Genomic DNA, 15,859 nt, shown 5'->3' with positions numbered 1-15,859 from the left:
GTCACAAATCATAGTAGTATATTGATATCCTCACAATATCAAATCTTAATCCTTTTTTTACAACGACAAAATTTGTTTGAAATCAACTTCCAACACCAAAACTTTCTCACCAAATGGTCTTTCAACATTATCTTCACTTTTAGCTCTCACTATATCTATCAAGGATTTACCAAAAGCTTTAAAACATAACTTGTTCATTAAAATATAACTCATCTTAACAAAAAATACTTCATGACCCTTTATATGCGGGTTGGTGAGCCAACTCGGCTCACCATGGGTTCAACTGAGTAAGCCGGATTCTAGATGGATTAAGTCAAAAATAAACCCGTATTAAAATTTGTAAAAAAAAATTAACCCAATCCTGCCCGAACCCGTGGTGGACCGGGTTGACTCGCATATTCCAATTTATTTTGACATCTCTATAAAAAATAGACTATATAAAACTACATATGATATGTCATCTATAAAAATTTAAAAATATAAAGGTTAAACAATACAAAAGAAAAATAGTAAAGGATCTATAACTACAAATAATATCAAATATAAAAATTAAATTTGTTAAAAATATAAAGATCGGACATTTGGTTAACCTGTTTAGTGGAATAATCATATTTTAGTACAAATTTATATTTCAAACTCTTTACCTTAAAATAACATAAATAGTTTAATGATTAAATTTATAACATTATATTATTATCAATTTTTAAGGTTTAATCGGAATTATCATTAAATATTTTAAAAATTGGTTCAATGTAATGTAATGTATTAAGTTTAGAATATATTAAATAAATAAATAATTTTGGTGTAAGAAAATATTATATATTAATCATAATAAATAATATATATAAAATCATGTATATTGATTATTATAATTAATGGTAATTTGAAGTATTTTATTTGAATTATCATTGTATAGCTGACATTCAAAATAATTACCGACAAAGTTCATGAACGTCCATTTGGTCAAATGAGTAAATTATTAAAAAAATTTAAATTTATCAAAATACTATTTGCTCATTAATATAATAAATCAATTGATTTGTGTTTTGATAAAGATTGAACTACAGTATAATATCATTAATAAAGTGTATGTGTATGAAGTATATGTATTCAAATATTGTTTGTATAATGATTGTATTTTAGGTATATAAATAAATAATTATAATAATTGAATAATTTTAATTGTTATCTTTATAATTCTTCCTCAATAAAAAATAAATATAAAAAAGACTTAAAATATAATTGAATAAATCATAAACATAATGAAATAGAGATCAATTTTAAAACAAACAATATTATAATTCATTTATAATAAAATATTACCAAATAAAAAGTATTTATTTAAAAGTGATTTTTATTAAATCGTTGAATTGGTTATCGATACTTATTCCTGACAAAGTTTACTTAAATACAATGGATTAAAAGTATAATATTATAAAAACATAATTTAGTTATATATATATATATTTAAATTAAAAATATAACAATTCATATTTTAAATGAAGTACACTAAACAATAAAAAAATTATATATGTAAGTCTTCTTGTTTAAAATATATTTCTTTCAATTCTTTTTATATTTTGTTGAAAATTATTTACTTAACTTTGTTATATTAATTAAAATATTGATATAATTATATAATATTATTTTTATTTTTCTTCAAAATGTGTGTACTTAAAATTTGCTATTTTCTGATTTTGAAAAAAATATTATTTAGTAAAAATCATGTATTTAATAATGGTAATAATAATTAAACAAAATATGATTAAATAATGTAAATAATAAAAAAATCAAAATAATTAATGGAAACTGTTTTTAACAATTCATATAAGTAATGGTTGCAAACATATGGATTCAAATAATTTCATATTATTTAAATTCTATTTATAATTTCAGATTATTTAAATTCAAAAATAGAAGAATCCAATTTAGAAATATATGGATTAAAGAAATCTAAAGGTAATTAAAGAAATTTAAAATAATTAATTGAATTAATTGATTAATTTGTGAAAGATCTTTAAAAATAATTTATTACAAATATATGAACATAAATTTTTTTAAACCATTTCAAATAAGAGGTTTTAACAAAACTTTTCCCTCTACAATCAAAATCTAGTAATAACTCACAATAAAAAAGGCAAGGACTAAAGCTTCTTTCCTTATATTTTTATTTAAATTTTCATATTTAAAATAGACTCTCTTTCTTCTTCTTTTTTGTTTTGACCTTTTTCCATACTCTTCCTTCCTCTTGAACTTTTCTCATTTGATTCGGCTTCACAATCGTACTTTACATCAAAATTTGTACTCATAAAAAAAAAATTGAAATGCAGAAATCCAAGTTTTATTTAGCAAAGATAGGAAAGAAAGAGTAAAGGATTATATACATATTGAAAGAATGACGACTTTATACGATTGAATCAAAAACTATTATAGAGTTTGTAGACTTCATCACATAAGGTTAAAAACTCTTCTGCATCAACCAAAAGCCTCTAATTAATTTTCAAAACAATAAAATTATAACAAAAAAAATTAAAAATAAATAAGTCAAGCATCATACGCAATAAAAAAATATAAAGTGCAAAAGTTTACAATTCATTCGCATTAGAATCATAATATCTCTGAAGTTAATCATGTCATCACTGTAGAACAGAAACTTGAGTATAATTAACAGATACATTTACATTTACATAAGAAGGCCTAACAAATAAAATATTGATAACAAAAATTAACTCCCAGTAAAGAAAATATGTATATTAAATGGATCAAAATTCTGAACATTACTCTAATATGTGTCAAAACATAAAATGAAAAAGAGCACCAATAGTTAAAAGTCTATGATGATTAAAAATTTGATTGTCTTAACCATATTCATAGTCATGTTCTTGTGCTCCTTTATGTGTGATTGCAAATCCATACCTTCTACCGTTTCACAATCAACTTTACTTATCCAACACCACTCCATGCTAAAAGTCTTCCTTCTCCTCAAATTATCAAAATATGTCACTGAAAAGAAAAACAACATTAACATAAATAAAATAAATATTAAAAAAGAAACAATCTGTTGAATATTGAAACCAATTCTCCCCAAACTTTCATATTATACCAACTAAACTTCACTTTTTAACACTTGTATGATACAAATACAAAAATGAGTATAAGTAGTTAAAACTTATATGTTAAAAATCAAGTATCATTAGGAAATCCAAGAACAAACCTATGACTTGAATTTTTCCTTCTGCGAAGGATTCAAACCTAAACTGCATGTTCAACTGCTCTAATCTTCAACTCTTTTCTCCAACTTCAGCCTCATTGGTTTGTTCAATTTCCATGTTTGGCAAGTTGTTGTTATAAAAGCATAAATTTGAACAAAGTCTAGAGGTGTACATATAAATGAGTTGCAAAGGTACAATAGATGTGGATGCAATAATTGAAATTCAAATTTTGAATTCAAAAACATTTTGAATAAGCAATTTTGATTTCTGTCAAGTTTTTGCTAGATTAGTACGAAAAAAAAACAAAAAAAATTAAAAGTAAAATAATTTTGGGTGCAAGAGAGAATTAGAGGAGTAATTTTGGGTGTGTGATCAAATTTAAAAACAAATAGCCACCATTTCCACTGGAGCAATTTCAACATGTAAAATTTCAGAGACAAAATCAGTCTGATCTTGTACACAGAGATTTGCCAAATATATTTACAAAGATAGGAGTTAATATGGAGCAATAAAGGAGCTCAAGAAGATATGATACTAATGAGTTGATGGATATGAATGAAAAATCCATTCAGATATTAAAAAAAATGAAGTTAACATTCATTTGAAACAAAGATAAATAGAACCAACAAACACTCAAACAGACAATTAGAGAAGACAAAAAAAACCCAAAAATTAACTGTTAAAGTTCCATTTTACTCTTCAACTCCATCTTTTGATAGCAGGACTAACCTCCAAAAAAACAAATCCTTGCCACTTGCACATCAAAAATTCAAAACTCATCAAAAGGTTGCAAACCAAATAGAAAAGGAAACGTAGGTGTGTGTGTGTTTATTATACTTACAAAAAAAAATTATAAATTTTAACTTTAAAAATAATATAAATATTTTCATTATCATTATTTTTATACTCAATAATCCTTTAAATTTAACATCAAATTACAAATATAAGTAATTTTATAAATGAATGAATATTAATAATGTAGATAACAACTTTAAAATGACAATCCATTTATAATAAAATATTCCAAATCAATAAACATGTTTATTTTGAAAGTCAATAATTTCTTTTAAAATATATTAATTATATAAAAAAATTTATTTTTAACTTTTTCACGGTTTGACTACAGTACATACTCTTTAAGAACTATTTGTCAAACAGAACTATTTTGGAGTTAGATTCAACATATATAACTTACATAAGGAATTAAATTATTTGGAATATGATATTACAGTTATCAAATTAGATAACATGCTATAATGAACTTCCTCTCAAATTCATAGCCTAAAGTTGGTAAGAAATATAGAGAACAAAGTTATGGATTACCGGGTGAACAAATTAAAGACATAGAAAAAACTCAATATTTGTAATGTATGTGTTGATATCAGTTTTAAAATTATATAATCTCATTCATATGCAATATTATCCTAGATTACGAAATCTTATCTGAAATTAAACAATTACTGTTTTAAATTATTGGATTTAAGATTATATTTTGAAAGAAAAACTCGAAAACTAACCATTTCCTCGTCAACTTCATCTCAGAGCACCAATAATCTAAAAAAAAAAAATTCTTTCCTATCACACCAACATTAAGCATCAAAACTGCATTGATAAAAAGAAGAAAGAAGACATACAACATTACATATCGGTGGTAGAAGCAAAAACGATTCACAAAAAATTCAGATTTGGGAGAAGAAGAAAAAAAAATCGCGAGAAGAAGAAAAGCTTGTACCTTTATCGTGTTCTTCAAACATTTCATCAATTTGACCGAAAGAAATCATCCATCAGAGAAAAAAAAAACATAAAAAAGTATTTATATCCAGGAGAAGGAGAAAAGATTCGTGGGAAGAATAAAAACTTATACCTTTATTGCGTTCTTGAACAGTTCATCCATCTCCTAGAAAACATGCATTCATTAGAGAAAAAAAACACAAAAAATTATTAAGATCTAGGAGAAGAAGAAAAGATCCACGAGAAGAACAAAAGCTTCTACCTTTATTGTGTTCCTCAACCCGTTCATCCATCTGACAGAAAGCATTCATTCATCAGAGAAAAATAACATAAAAAAGTATTCAGATCTGGAGAAGAAAAAAAATATCGCAAGAAAAACAAAAAGCTTCGACCTTTATTGTGTTATTGGAATAGTACATCCATCTGCTAGAAAACATTCGTTCATCAGAGAAAAAAAAACATAAAAAAATATTCAGATCTGGGAGAAGAACAAAAGATCCGCGAGAAGAACAACGCAAGAAGAACAAAAGTTTCAACCTTTATTGTGTTCTTGACACATTTCATCTATCTGCCGAAAAGCATTCATTCATTAGAGACAAAAAAACATAAAAGAGTATTCAAAGTATTCATATCTTGGAGAAGAAGAAAAGATCTGCGAGAAGAACAAATATGGTAGAAGAACGAAAAATATCAGAAAAGTTTTTTACCTTTTTGATGTTCTTGACGGTGCTCATGAATCTGAGAGCAAAACATCACTCTAAACCAGAAATAAAAGATCCACGAGAAGGAAGAGGAGAGTGCGATTCGAAGAAGATATGAGATTGAAATGGTAGGGTTTTATGCGGCACAAAACTGGAGAGGGTTTGAGTCGCAAGAGACGCCGAGAGAGTTTGAGGCGGCAGAGATGTTGAATACGTTTGAGAAGGAAAAGAGGTGGAGAGCATTAGAGGTGGAGGTCGAATGCGTTTGATAAGGAAGAGAAGTGGAGAGCGTTAGAGGTGGAAGAGAGGTGGAAAGCGTTTGTGGAGGCAAAAGAGGGAGAGGGTTTGAGGCGACGGTAGAGAGGTGGCTAGGGTTTGAGGAGGCAAAGAGGTGGAGAGTGCGAAAGACATGGTAGGGTTTGAGAGATGGAAAGTGAAGAGAGCTGAAAAAAGTGAGTGTGGTGGAAAGTAAGAAAGAGGGGTTGAGAATTTTTACTGGGAAGACACGTGTAAAATTTACTTTAAGAGGTAAAGAAAGTTTGAAATCTGAAATTGAAGAATTACTAAGAAGATGACACGTGTAACATTTTGCTTTTTGTGATACTTTCAATTGTATTATAGATAGATTTAATAGGTTTAATGTTTTTTTTCCTTTATTTTTATTGATATTATTCAATCAATTGTATTATAGATAGATTTAATAGGTTTAATGTTTTTTTTCCTTTATTTTTATTGATATTATTCAATGTGTTTCTTTAATATTTTTGTCAATGTAATGTCATTTTTATTAAAATAAGTTAATGTGTTCTTTTCTATTAAATCAGGCCGACAACATAATGTTGTAAATAATAAAAATCAAGTCACTTTAGTACTATATAAGTGACCATGTAAATTCTTTTGTTACACTCTTTTTAACAAAAATAAGAACAATGTGAGAAGGAAAAGAAAAATTAAATGATCACCTTAAATAGTTGGGAAAAAAAAGACTATTACACCAATTTTATAAATGAAAGGTTTTTCTATTTGTATAATGCTAAGGCATTAGAAATTTTGTGTTAAATATATTTGTATTTGTATAAGTTGTTTATGTATATTTGTTACATGTGATTTTTGTGTTATTTCTATTTAAGTTATATCCATTTTTAATGAAAAGTTATTTCAGATTCTCACAACTAAAATAAATTACATTACTTTTACTACTAATATTAAATTTAAATAACAAAATCATATTATCATCAATAATAATAATATATACACATGTTTTTATTATAAGATAAAATCCACTGTAATATTTTAAAAGAATAATTAATATTAAAAATAGGAAATAGAAAGCCTGAGATTGTTAATTAAAAATAGAAAATAAAAAATAAAAGCATTGTTACATACTACTCCAATCTTTATACATATTTTATTTCTAATTTTATCTTTTAATAATAATTTTTTGAATTAAAATAATAATTTTATTAATTTCTATTTATTTTTTTTAATATTAATCATTTTAAAACTAAAATAATTATTTATATAAAAAGGTATTTATAAAATAAATAAAAATTATCTATAATAAAATTGTAACATCTCATTTTAGTAGTATGAAACTAATAAAATAAGACATTTTATAATAATATTCAAAGGCTAATTATGGAATAGGAAGTATATTAATACAATTCTTTAATAGTTCAGACTATAAAAATACACCATTTATACAACACCACCAAACCTGCAAAGCAAAGGTATCCCTATACTGAACGTAATTAGGCTTTGTTCACTTAAGAAGATGGATTTAAGGGAGAGTGTGAAGATGGATTTATGTGGATTTGTGTAAATGAATATGTGTATGTTTTTGAGTGGATTTAGAGGGTAAAATGAATGGATTTGAAGATGAATTTTGTGAAAGTTAGTGAGTATTTTGAGTGATGTGATAGATTAAAAAAGAAATTATAATAAATCAAATTTAAAAATTACCAAACTACCCTTTTAATAAAAATAAAAATAAATAATTTTTAAATAAATAAAAAATATTAAAATTTAATAATATTTTAACTTTTATTATTAATTATTATATATATATATATATTATTAATATTCATATATATATATATATATATATATATATATATATATTATTAATTATTATGTTACATATATATTTTTATAATTATTAACTATTATATACATATATTATTAATAATAACTATTATTAATGACAAGTACATAAATGAGAGTAAAAAAAAATATGTGTAAGGGGTAAATTGGTAAAATGCAGTTTTATTCACCCAAATTCGTTCATCAATGAGAAGATGAAGTTTTTATTAGATTTGGAAAATCCTTCATCTCAAATCACTATGTTTCACCACAATCGAACACAAATTACACTAAAAGTGCATCTCTCCAAATCTGTTAATTATTCAAATCAGCTCAAGCGAACAGAGCCTTAGGGATATCAATGGGGTGGATAGGGTACGGGTAGTAGCTCCCCTGTACTCTATCTGCTGGATAAATATTGATCTCGTACCTGTTCCCATATTTGTGCGAGTATCTACATAGTTTTTTTAATATTCATGGATATTCGCGGATACCAGCAGGTATTTAAAAAAACAATTGAAATATTTAATAACATATCTTAACCATAAATCTAAATAAAATGGAATACATAACATTCATAAATTTCAAACAAAGTTCAAATAACTCATTTAAATAGTGTTGAATGATCGGGTACAAAGAAAATGAGATTGCATTTTAAAACCAATTGATAAAAACAACCCAAAATCAATGTGTTAATATTTTAATCATTTTTTTCTTTTTTTAATTTAAATTAGAGTATAGTGGGTATAGGTACCCACAAATGTGGATACTATGATACCTAAACCCATCCTGTTAACAAGCGGGTATAAAAATTACTCGTACCCATTACCCACGGGTATCCATTTACAATATATCCATTTTTTACCTGTTGCGGGTTTTATCTATGGATACCTACGGGTATGAATTTTTTTTACACCCCTAAACGTACTAACCACTCATACATTCACTGCAATTTCACAACTCTAACTACGAACTTCTCATCCTTTAAAGGTGTCTTTAAACCCGCATCTTCATCTACTCCCTCCATAATGATGATCATCGCAAAAGAACACAACACAAGACCACATAATGCAAGGGTAAGCTAATATAGAAAAGAATTGTCCTAAGACCATTTAATTCATATCAACTATAAGTCATGCATGAGTAACTACAAATAATCCAAATAACTGCACACAAACAATTGACACTAAACTCAATTATCCAGATACATGCATTTAAAATTGAAATCACTGGAGACTTGCACTTGTGGTGGCCTCTACTACTTTGCAAAGTCATTGTCAGTGGGTTTCACCTACCACACACAAGGTTAATCCATGATCATCTAAGGTCATTATCTTGCCTTAGACTATACCTCCTGCTACTTTCACCACATGGACCATTATACTCTATTTGAGTGCGAATGATCATTAGAGTTTCAGGATGTCACCTTACTTGAATCCATAGTCCAATGCATGCATTAAAATAACACCACCATAAAATCTTTCCATGAGATCCATGGAATTACGTCAAACACATATAATGCTTGTATGTATCAACAAACCCATTATCATCACAATTTCACAACAATACTTTCACAATCATATCTTCATATTCACATATCAATAATTCAATCTTAAATTCCAAATATCAAACAATCACATATTTTACAACAACATATCAAGTCAAGTATCAAAATACTAACATCGTTCATGGATAGTTTCATACATCATATTTTTAAAATTAACTCAGTCAATTACAGATTAAAAAAATAAGGAAATTAAAACTTTACAGTATTCTCGCCTGAGCTAGAAATTCTCGTTTAAGCGATAAGGACTCTTGCTTGAGCGACAAGGACACTTGCTTGAGCAACAAGGGCTCTTGTAAGACCCGAGAAATTTAAATAATTAAATAAATAATTATTTAATAAATGCGGGTGATGGAAACATTTATGGCATTTAATGTTGGGGGTTTGTGACGTTGAATAGTACTAGTTTAATTGGTTGAGAGTACTTGGTCCTTAGGAAAGGACTTGGGTTTGAGTCCTGCGTATGCCAATTGTATGTTGATTTATTTGCTTATTATTTTTTTTATAATGTACTTGATCATGATGAGTGATAATATAATCATAGATTTATAAGAATTATCATGAAACATGAATTGGTTGTAGGAGTTTGATCTATTGTGGTGCAAGAGGACTCTAGCATTTTCCATTTCAGTCAGAACAACCAAGTTAGAGGAGTTGAACCCGTAATTTTCATGTTTTTTGCTATATTGCATGGTGTATGATATGATAATATATGTTTCCCTCTAAATTTCTTTGTATTTTCGGGGTTTTGAAAATTTTCCAGAAACTGCCTGACAGACCATCAAAGTCGTCAGGTGACTCATACCCTTTTATGTATAGTTCTGGGTTCCAAAGAGGAACCGCCTGACGACATGAACTGACCGTCAGGTGACGCATGCTTTCCAACCGAATTTTCTAGGTTTCTATATGATCCGCCTAGCGATGATGAACATCCGCCAGGCGATTGGAGCTAAATGTGACTCATTTTTGTTGTTTTGGGGTTTTGGGGTTGATTCCAATAGGGGGAAAAGGGAGTTGCTTTTGTTGGTTGATTATTGGATACGGTTATTGAATTACGTTGTAATTGGAGTTAATTGGAGGTAATCAGATGAACAACTTTTAGGGTTTGGAAACTTAGGGTTTTATGTTCTAGAATTAATGATTATATGAATTGAACTGGAAATGTTAATGGATATGGTTTGGGTTGAGAAATGTTACAACATTAACCATGGTCACTTGCAGGATTGTGAAAATAGGCAGAGAAATGAAATTGGGGATTTTTGGAACCTTTACAGGTGCAAGAATTTTTGGGTGGTATCCAAAATTCTATGCACCGCCATGCACCAGTGTAGAGAAGATGAAGGAAACTGTCTGAGTGGATTTGAAGAGGACTCTACCACGAACCCAAAACTGACCTTTGATTCAAGACAAAAATGAAGATCTGATTCAAGAAAAAAATGAAGATCATAAAAGAATGGGGAAGAACAAGGTTGAATTGGACGGGAAATGCACTACGTTGAGAGAAAAGAAGAGGCAAACGTATTAAGAAAATATAATTGAGGATGTAGTCACTGGTGCAGATTTGACATTTTACTTCGCCTTATAGACCTCGGTTGCCATTGAACCGAAGCCTATAAGGAGGCGGTGGCATTTTTGCCAAAAATCATAAATTATTCATGTTCATATTTATAATAGTAATTTTATTATTTTCGAATATAATAAAAAAAATAAACATACACATGTGTTTTTTTAATATTAATAAAGTTTTTTCATCTTTAAGTGATCTATCTCAAAAAAATAATAATACTATTGTTTTAACAAGAATAAATTTTTAAACACACTTTATACTTATTATTTTATTTTTTTCATTTTTCGTTTTTCGTTTTTCTTTAAAAATGTAAAAATTAATTTTTTTTAATTACTAAAAATATCTCTAAAAATAAATTATCAACTTACAGCGGTATAAAAAAAAACATTTTCCTAAAGAAAGATTGATAAGTATATTTGTTTAACCAGATGTAGACAAAGATTCGCAAGCTTCAAGATCACGGGTGACCAATCATAATTGGGAGTTAGGTTAAAGATAACAAATCATTGGATGTTAGTGACTCTCAAAAATCACATCAATACAGTCTTTTCTTCAATCTTCAACTACAAAAATATTCAGAATTAAATAGATATGAATTAAATTATATATATAATAAAATTTAAAGTTTATTCTAATCATGATGGTTAATTAACTGTTACTGTATACCTTTAATGCATGGTGGCGACAATTTTTGAATAATTTATGTTGTCTTATAAGCTTTGAAACGTTTCTGTTGCATCAGTTTAATCATACCAACAAAATGAAGAGAAGTGCTGTGATGATACTGCTCTGCTTTCTCCACTTTCATGTCCAAAGTTCGCATCAAATTCAACCTGAAATCAGCATATCTCAGTTCCCAGAAGGCTTCATCTTTGGAATAAGTACTTCATCGTATCAGGTTAAACCTTCAATATTTTCACCGATACTTATATGAAGTTATCAACAACTATTAAACATAGAAAAATGTATATACTGGAGTTTAAAATCTTTCTGCAACAACAGGTTGAAGGAGCACCTTCTGAAGATGGCAAAGGTTTAAGCAACTGGGATGTTTTTAGCCATACACCAGGTAAATAAATTATGAAAATTGATGAGCTTGTTTCACTCTAGAATGCTTGTGGTGCATTCAGCTGCAGAATTATGGATAATCACTGTGGAACTTGATCTGTTTTCAGGTAAGATAAACAATGGTGACAATGGTGACATTGCAGATGATCATTATCATCGTTATTTGGTAAATGTCATCTTTGTATTTACATACTCTGACTTACTTGTATTATTGACTCACTTAACTGCTTCCTTGACATTCCACAGGAAGACATTGAGTTGATTTCGTCTCTTGGAGTAAATGTATATCGATTTTCTATTTCATGGACCAGGATTTTGCCAAGTAATCATTTAAAATACTTACATGCTAGTTCCCATAATCTTCTCTTTCACATTTTCTGCTTAGTTTGATCTTCATGAGATGTAACAGGAGGGAGATATGGGAGCATAAACCCAAGAGGGATAATGTTTTACAATAAGATTATTGACAATCTGCTGCTTAGAGGTGAAATGCCAATGCCAATGTCAATACTCACTCGGTTCTTCATATTTCATAGTGCATCTTTGTTTTGTCTTTAGATTGATAGTATTCAATCCTTGGATGTTTTAAGGCTCAATACTATATGAAATAACACTTCTCAAAAAAGTAATAGAGTCAACTTAGCTTACACGGATCGGTTCACTGTACGAGTCGAGCCAACCTAGGAACCCATTTTAACACATCTAACTAAAATAATTTAGTGAAACTTCAAATGGTTAATGTTAGAAGAGCTAGCAATACTTTCTTTAACATTCTCCATACAACACACTCTTTTAGGCTTTCCTCCGTTGGTTAAACTCATTTCTGCTCTACTAGTTTGTGAGTGAAACCTAACAAATGAAAAATGAGTAGACTCCTGAATTTCAGCAAATACATGAGAGTGTGTCACTAACATTTCTCTGTTTATATTTATAACAGCATGAGATTGTCCTAAGCTGTGCATAAATCTGAACATGGTGTACTTAATCCAGGAATTGAGCCATTTGTGACAATTCATCATCAAGACTTGCCACAAGAATTGGAGGAAAGATATGGTGGCTGGATCAGTCCCCTTATGCAGTAAATCCACTGCTGTCTTCTTAGTTTACTTCTGATGTGTGATGCTAAAGAACTTGGAAGTATATCATTTCTTCAGTGCATTGTCCTGTAAACTGATAATTCCTCCTGCATAATCATTAATAGTCCAAAATTCTGAGCCAAGAGAACAGTGAAAGAAACTTTTATGACTGTACTTTCTTTGTTGTAGGAGAGATTTTGTTCATTTTGCTGAAATCTGTTTTAAGAGCTTTGGAGACAGGGTTAAGTATTGGATTACAATCAATGAACCAGCACTGACTGCAAACTATGGATTTTTGAATGGAAAATATCCCCCTGGTCACTGTTCTCCACCCTTTGGAAATTGTTCTGCTGGTAACTCTGATGTCGAGCCTCTCATTGTCATGCACAATTTGTTACTGTCACATGCCAAGGCTGTCGAATTATACCGCAAGCACTTTCAGGTAACAAAGAATGTTGTAAACCATATCATTTGTTGTCACGTCACGTTTTCTAGTTAGGGAAAAGAGGATTAAAGGCTAAGATAAGAGTTTAACCAGTAAAATAATCATGCTGATCCAGAAAAAACAAGGTGGAAATATTGGCATTGTTGTAATCACAGAAATGTACGAACCACTTAGAGACGAAGAATGTGATAGACAAGCTGTGAGAAGGGCCTTGGCTTTTAGCATAGCCTGGTAAGTTGTTAAGAACTAATGTTTTAATAGATGCAATGCAACTAGAGTTCAGTGTTTGTGGTTTAAGTAATAAAAATTTTCCTTTTCTTTTTGATGACAAAAAGGGTATTAGATCCTCTGGTTTTTGGAAAGTACCCTACAGAGATGCTCTCTATCCTTGGGAGTAAGTTGCCAGTGTTCTCTCCTAAGGAGAAGAGTCTTATAAAAGGAAGCATAGACTTCATTGGCATCAATCACTATGCAACCCTCTATGTCAAAGATTGCACCCTTTCTACTTGTTCTCTTGGATCAAATCATCCAATAACAGGTTTTTTGGAAACAATTTCAACAAGAGATGGCATTCCAATTGGTGATCCGGTATAACTTTATGTCCCTCACCCTCTTTTTCATTGTGTTGTGTTGTGTACTCAAATTTTTGACAATAGAGTAAGTGTTGAACATAATCTCTGGTATAATTTGTTGTTTTTAGCAGACAGGAATACCATTCTACTGTGTGGTTCCACAGGGCATGGAGAAAATAGTTGACTACATTAAGATAAGATACCATAATCTGCCTATGTATATTACAGAAAATGGTGGGTGAATTGATTATCCAAAAACATTTTCTGTTTCCATTTTTGATGTGTTTGGTAAACCTAGTTAGCTGAAACCTTATAAATAATTTAAAAAAGGTACTCATCTGAGGCCAAGAACAATAACTATGGAAATTTGCTAATGATTATGTATGTCTGGTTTTTGAGAAATGAGTTAGATAACAAATTTTGGTTTGTTATATACAAAATTTGTTTCAGGATATTCATCACTGCTCAAACCAGATGAAACAGTACATGATTTATTGCAAGATTTCAAACGAATAGAATTCCACAAGGCTTATCTTGCAGCCCTCCTTAGAGCCATAAGGTGTGTGAAGGGTACCAATGTCCTTGTTTGAATTAGGGCCATTTGAATTACTTTGTGTGCTAATAAAGAGTGATTTTATGATATGTAGGAATGGTGCAGATGTAAGAGGATACATGATATGGTCTTTATTGGATAACTTTGAATGGGCAATGGGTTATAACACAATGTTTGGACTTCATTATGTGGATAGACACACTCTTATCAGAATTCCAAAACTTTCTGCACAATGGTTTTCTGGTTTCCTCAAGAAAACCAACATAACAGAAGAATTGAGTCACAGCATCATATGATCAAAGATGTTACCAGTGCTGATTTGAGTTATCTGATCAGTTTCTGTTAACATGTTCTTCATCTGCAACTGTGCAAGTATATAATAAAAGGAATCACTCATTGTTCTCTACATTTTATCAATCTGTAATACTTTGTGCCCTGGAGGGCTGTTTTGTTTACAGTTTATAATTTTTGTAAGTTCATATATTTTCATAAGTTCATATTCTTGTATAAATATGAGGGGATTCATGTATTATATGATAATAATGTGTATTGTTTTTAAATAAATTATTTTTGTTAAAAATTTCATATAAGATCAAATTATAGCATACAAGTTATACAAATATCATCTCTTTGACTTCATAAAATTGAATTAAATTTTTCTAAGCTAATATTAGAGTTTAATCTAATAAGATTTGTTAATTTTTTTTTTTGCAACTTATCTTCTTTATAATAGATAGATTTGTTTGAATTTTAAAGATTAATTAGATTAAATGTTTTATTTACATAAAGTTGAATAATATAAATAAAATTTAAGATTAAAATATTAAGGGATTTTTATATTACTTTTAATATATTTTTTCTTAATTCTTTTGTTTGGTTTTGAAAAGTGTTAGAATCGTGCACTAGAATATTTGTTATATATTTATAATAATATTGTAAAAATAATAGTCTTGCAGTTGTTGCAACGTGAGCAAGTCTCCCTCCTTTTTAGGATGGTGCATGTTGTTGCAGCCAGATCTCCTCCACATGTTAATCCCACATCCACATTTTATGGGATATTATTTTCCACATTAGACTTTAGTTACAGAGATTGGATTTTTTTTCATCACCTATAAATAGGAGCTTAAATCCTCTTCCAAGACAGAACCTTTCTCATCTCTCCTTTGCTAGTTTCTGCTATCCTCGGGATATATCCGAGATGTTCCTGTTGTACTTAGATTTGTGTATATACTGCGGATAAATCCTTAAGGGCAGTGTTTTCTACATGCCTCAGAAATTCTTTTTATTT

General features: G+C 28.9%; 1 long non-coding RNA gene and 1 pseudogene across 6 annotated transcripts; one reads left to right on the top strand and one right to left on the bottom strand.

Annotated features, from left to right (window-relative positions):
- Positions 1-2,725: 2,725 nt before the first annotated feature.
- LOC114186323 (uncharacterized) lies at positions 2,726-6,072 on the bottom strand. 5 transcript variants are annotated; one of them, XR_003605020.2, is made up of 8 exons: positions 5,651-6,072; positions 5,481-5,511; positions 5,336-5,366; positions 5,206-5,236; positions 5,077-5,109; positions 4,945-4,956; positions 4,730-4,814; positions 2,726-3,003 (listed from the first exon to the last, which is right to left on the bottom strand). It is a non-coding gene; the product is annotated as an uncharacterized LOC114186323 (long non-coding RNA). The 5 variants fall into 5 exon arrangements; XR_014995128.1 differs by having other exon boundaries at positions 4,730-4,766; XR_003605019.2 differs by lacking the exon at positions 4,730-4,814.
- A 5,395-nt stretch (positions 6,073-11,467) lies between these two features.
- Positions 11,468-15,135, top strand: LOC114186321 (beta-glucosidase 18-like; annotated as a pseudogene). The gene is made up of 12 exons (XR_014994916.1): positions 11,468-11,755; positions 11,860-11,926; positions 12,033-12,091; positions 12,172-12,247; positions 12,335-12,409; positions 12,916-13,003; positions 13,191-13,443; positions 13,562-13,677; positions 13,782-14,034; positions 14,150-14,252; positions 14,469-14,577; positions 14,666-15,135. The product of XR_014994916.1 is annotated as a beta-glucosidase 18-like (transcript).
- The last annotated feature ends 724 nt before the right edge of the window (positions 15,136-15,859 follow it).

The sequence above is a fragment of the Vigna unguiculata genome, chromosome 5, assembly GCF_037176805.1.
Source record: "Vigna unguiculata cultivar grain cowpea cultivar isolate G323 ecotype 2 chromosome 5, ASM3717680v1, whole genome shotgun sequence".
Classification (NCBI taxonomy): Eukaryota; Viridiplantae; Streptophyta; class Magnoliopsida; order Fabales; family Fabaceae; genus Vigna; species Vigna unguiculata.
This window is presented reverse-complemented; position numbering and strand designations above follow the sequence as displayed.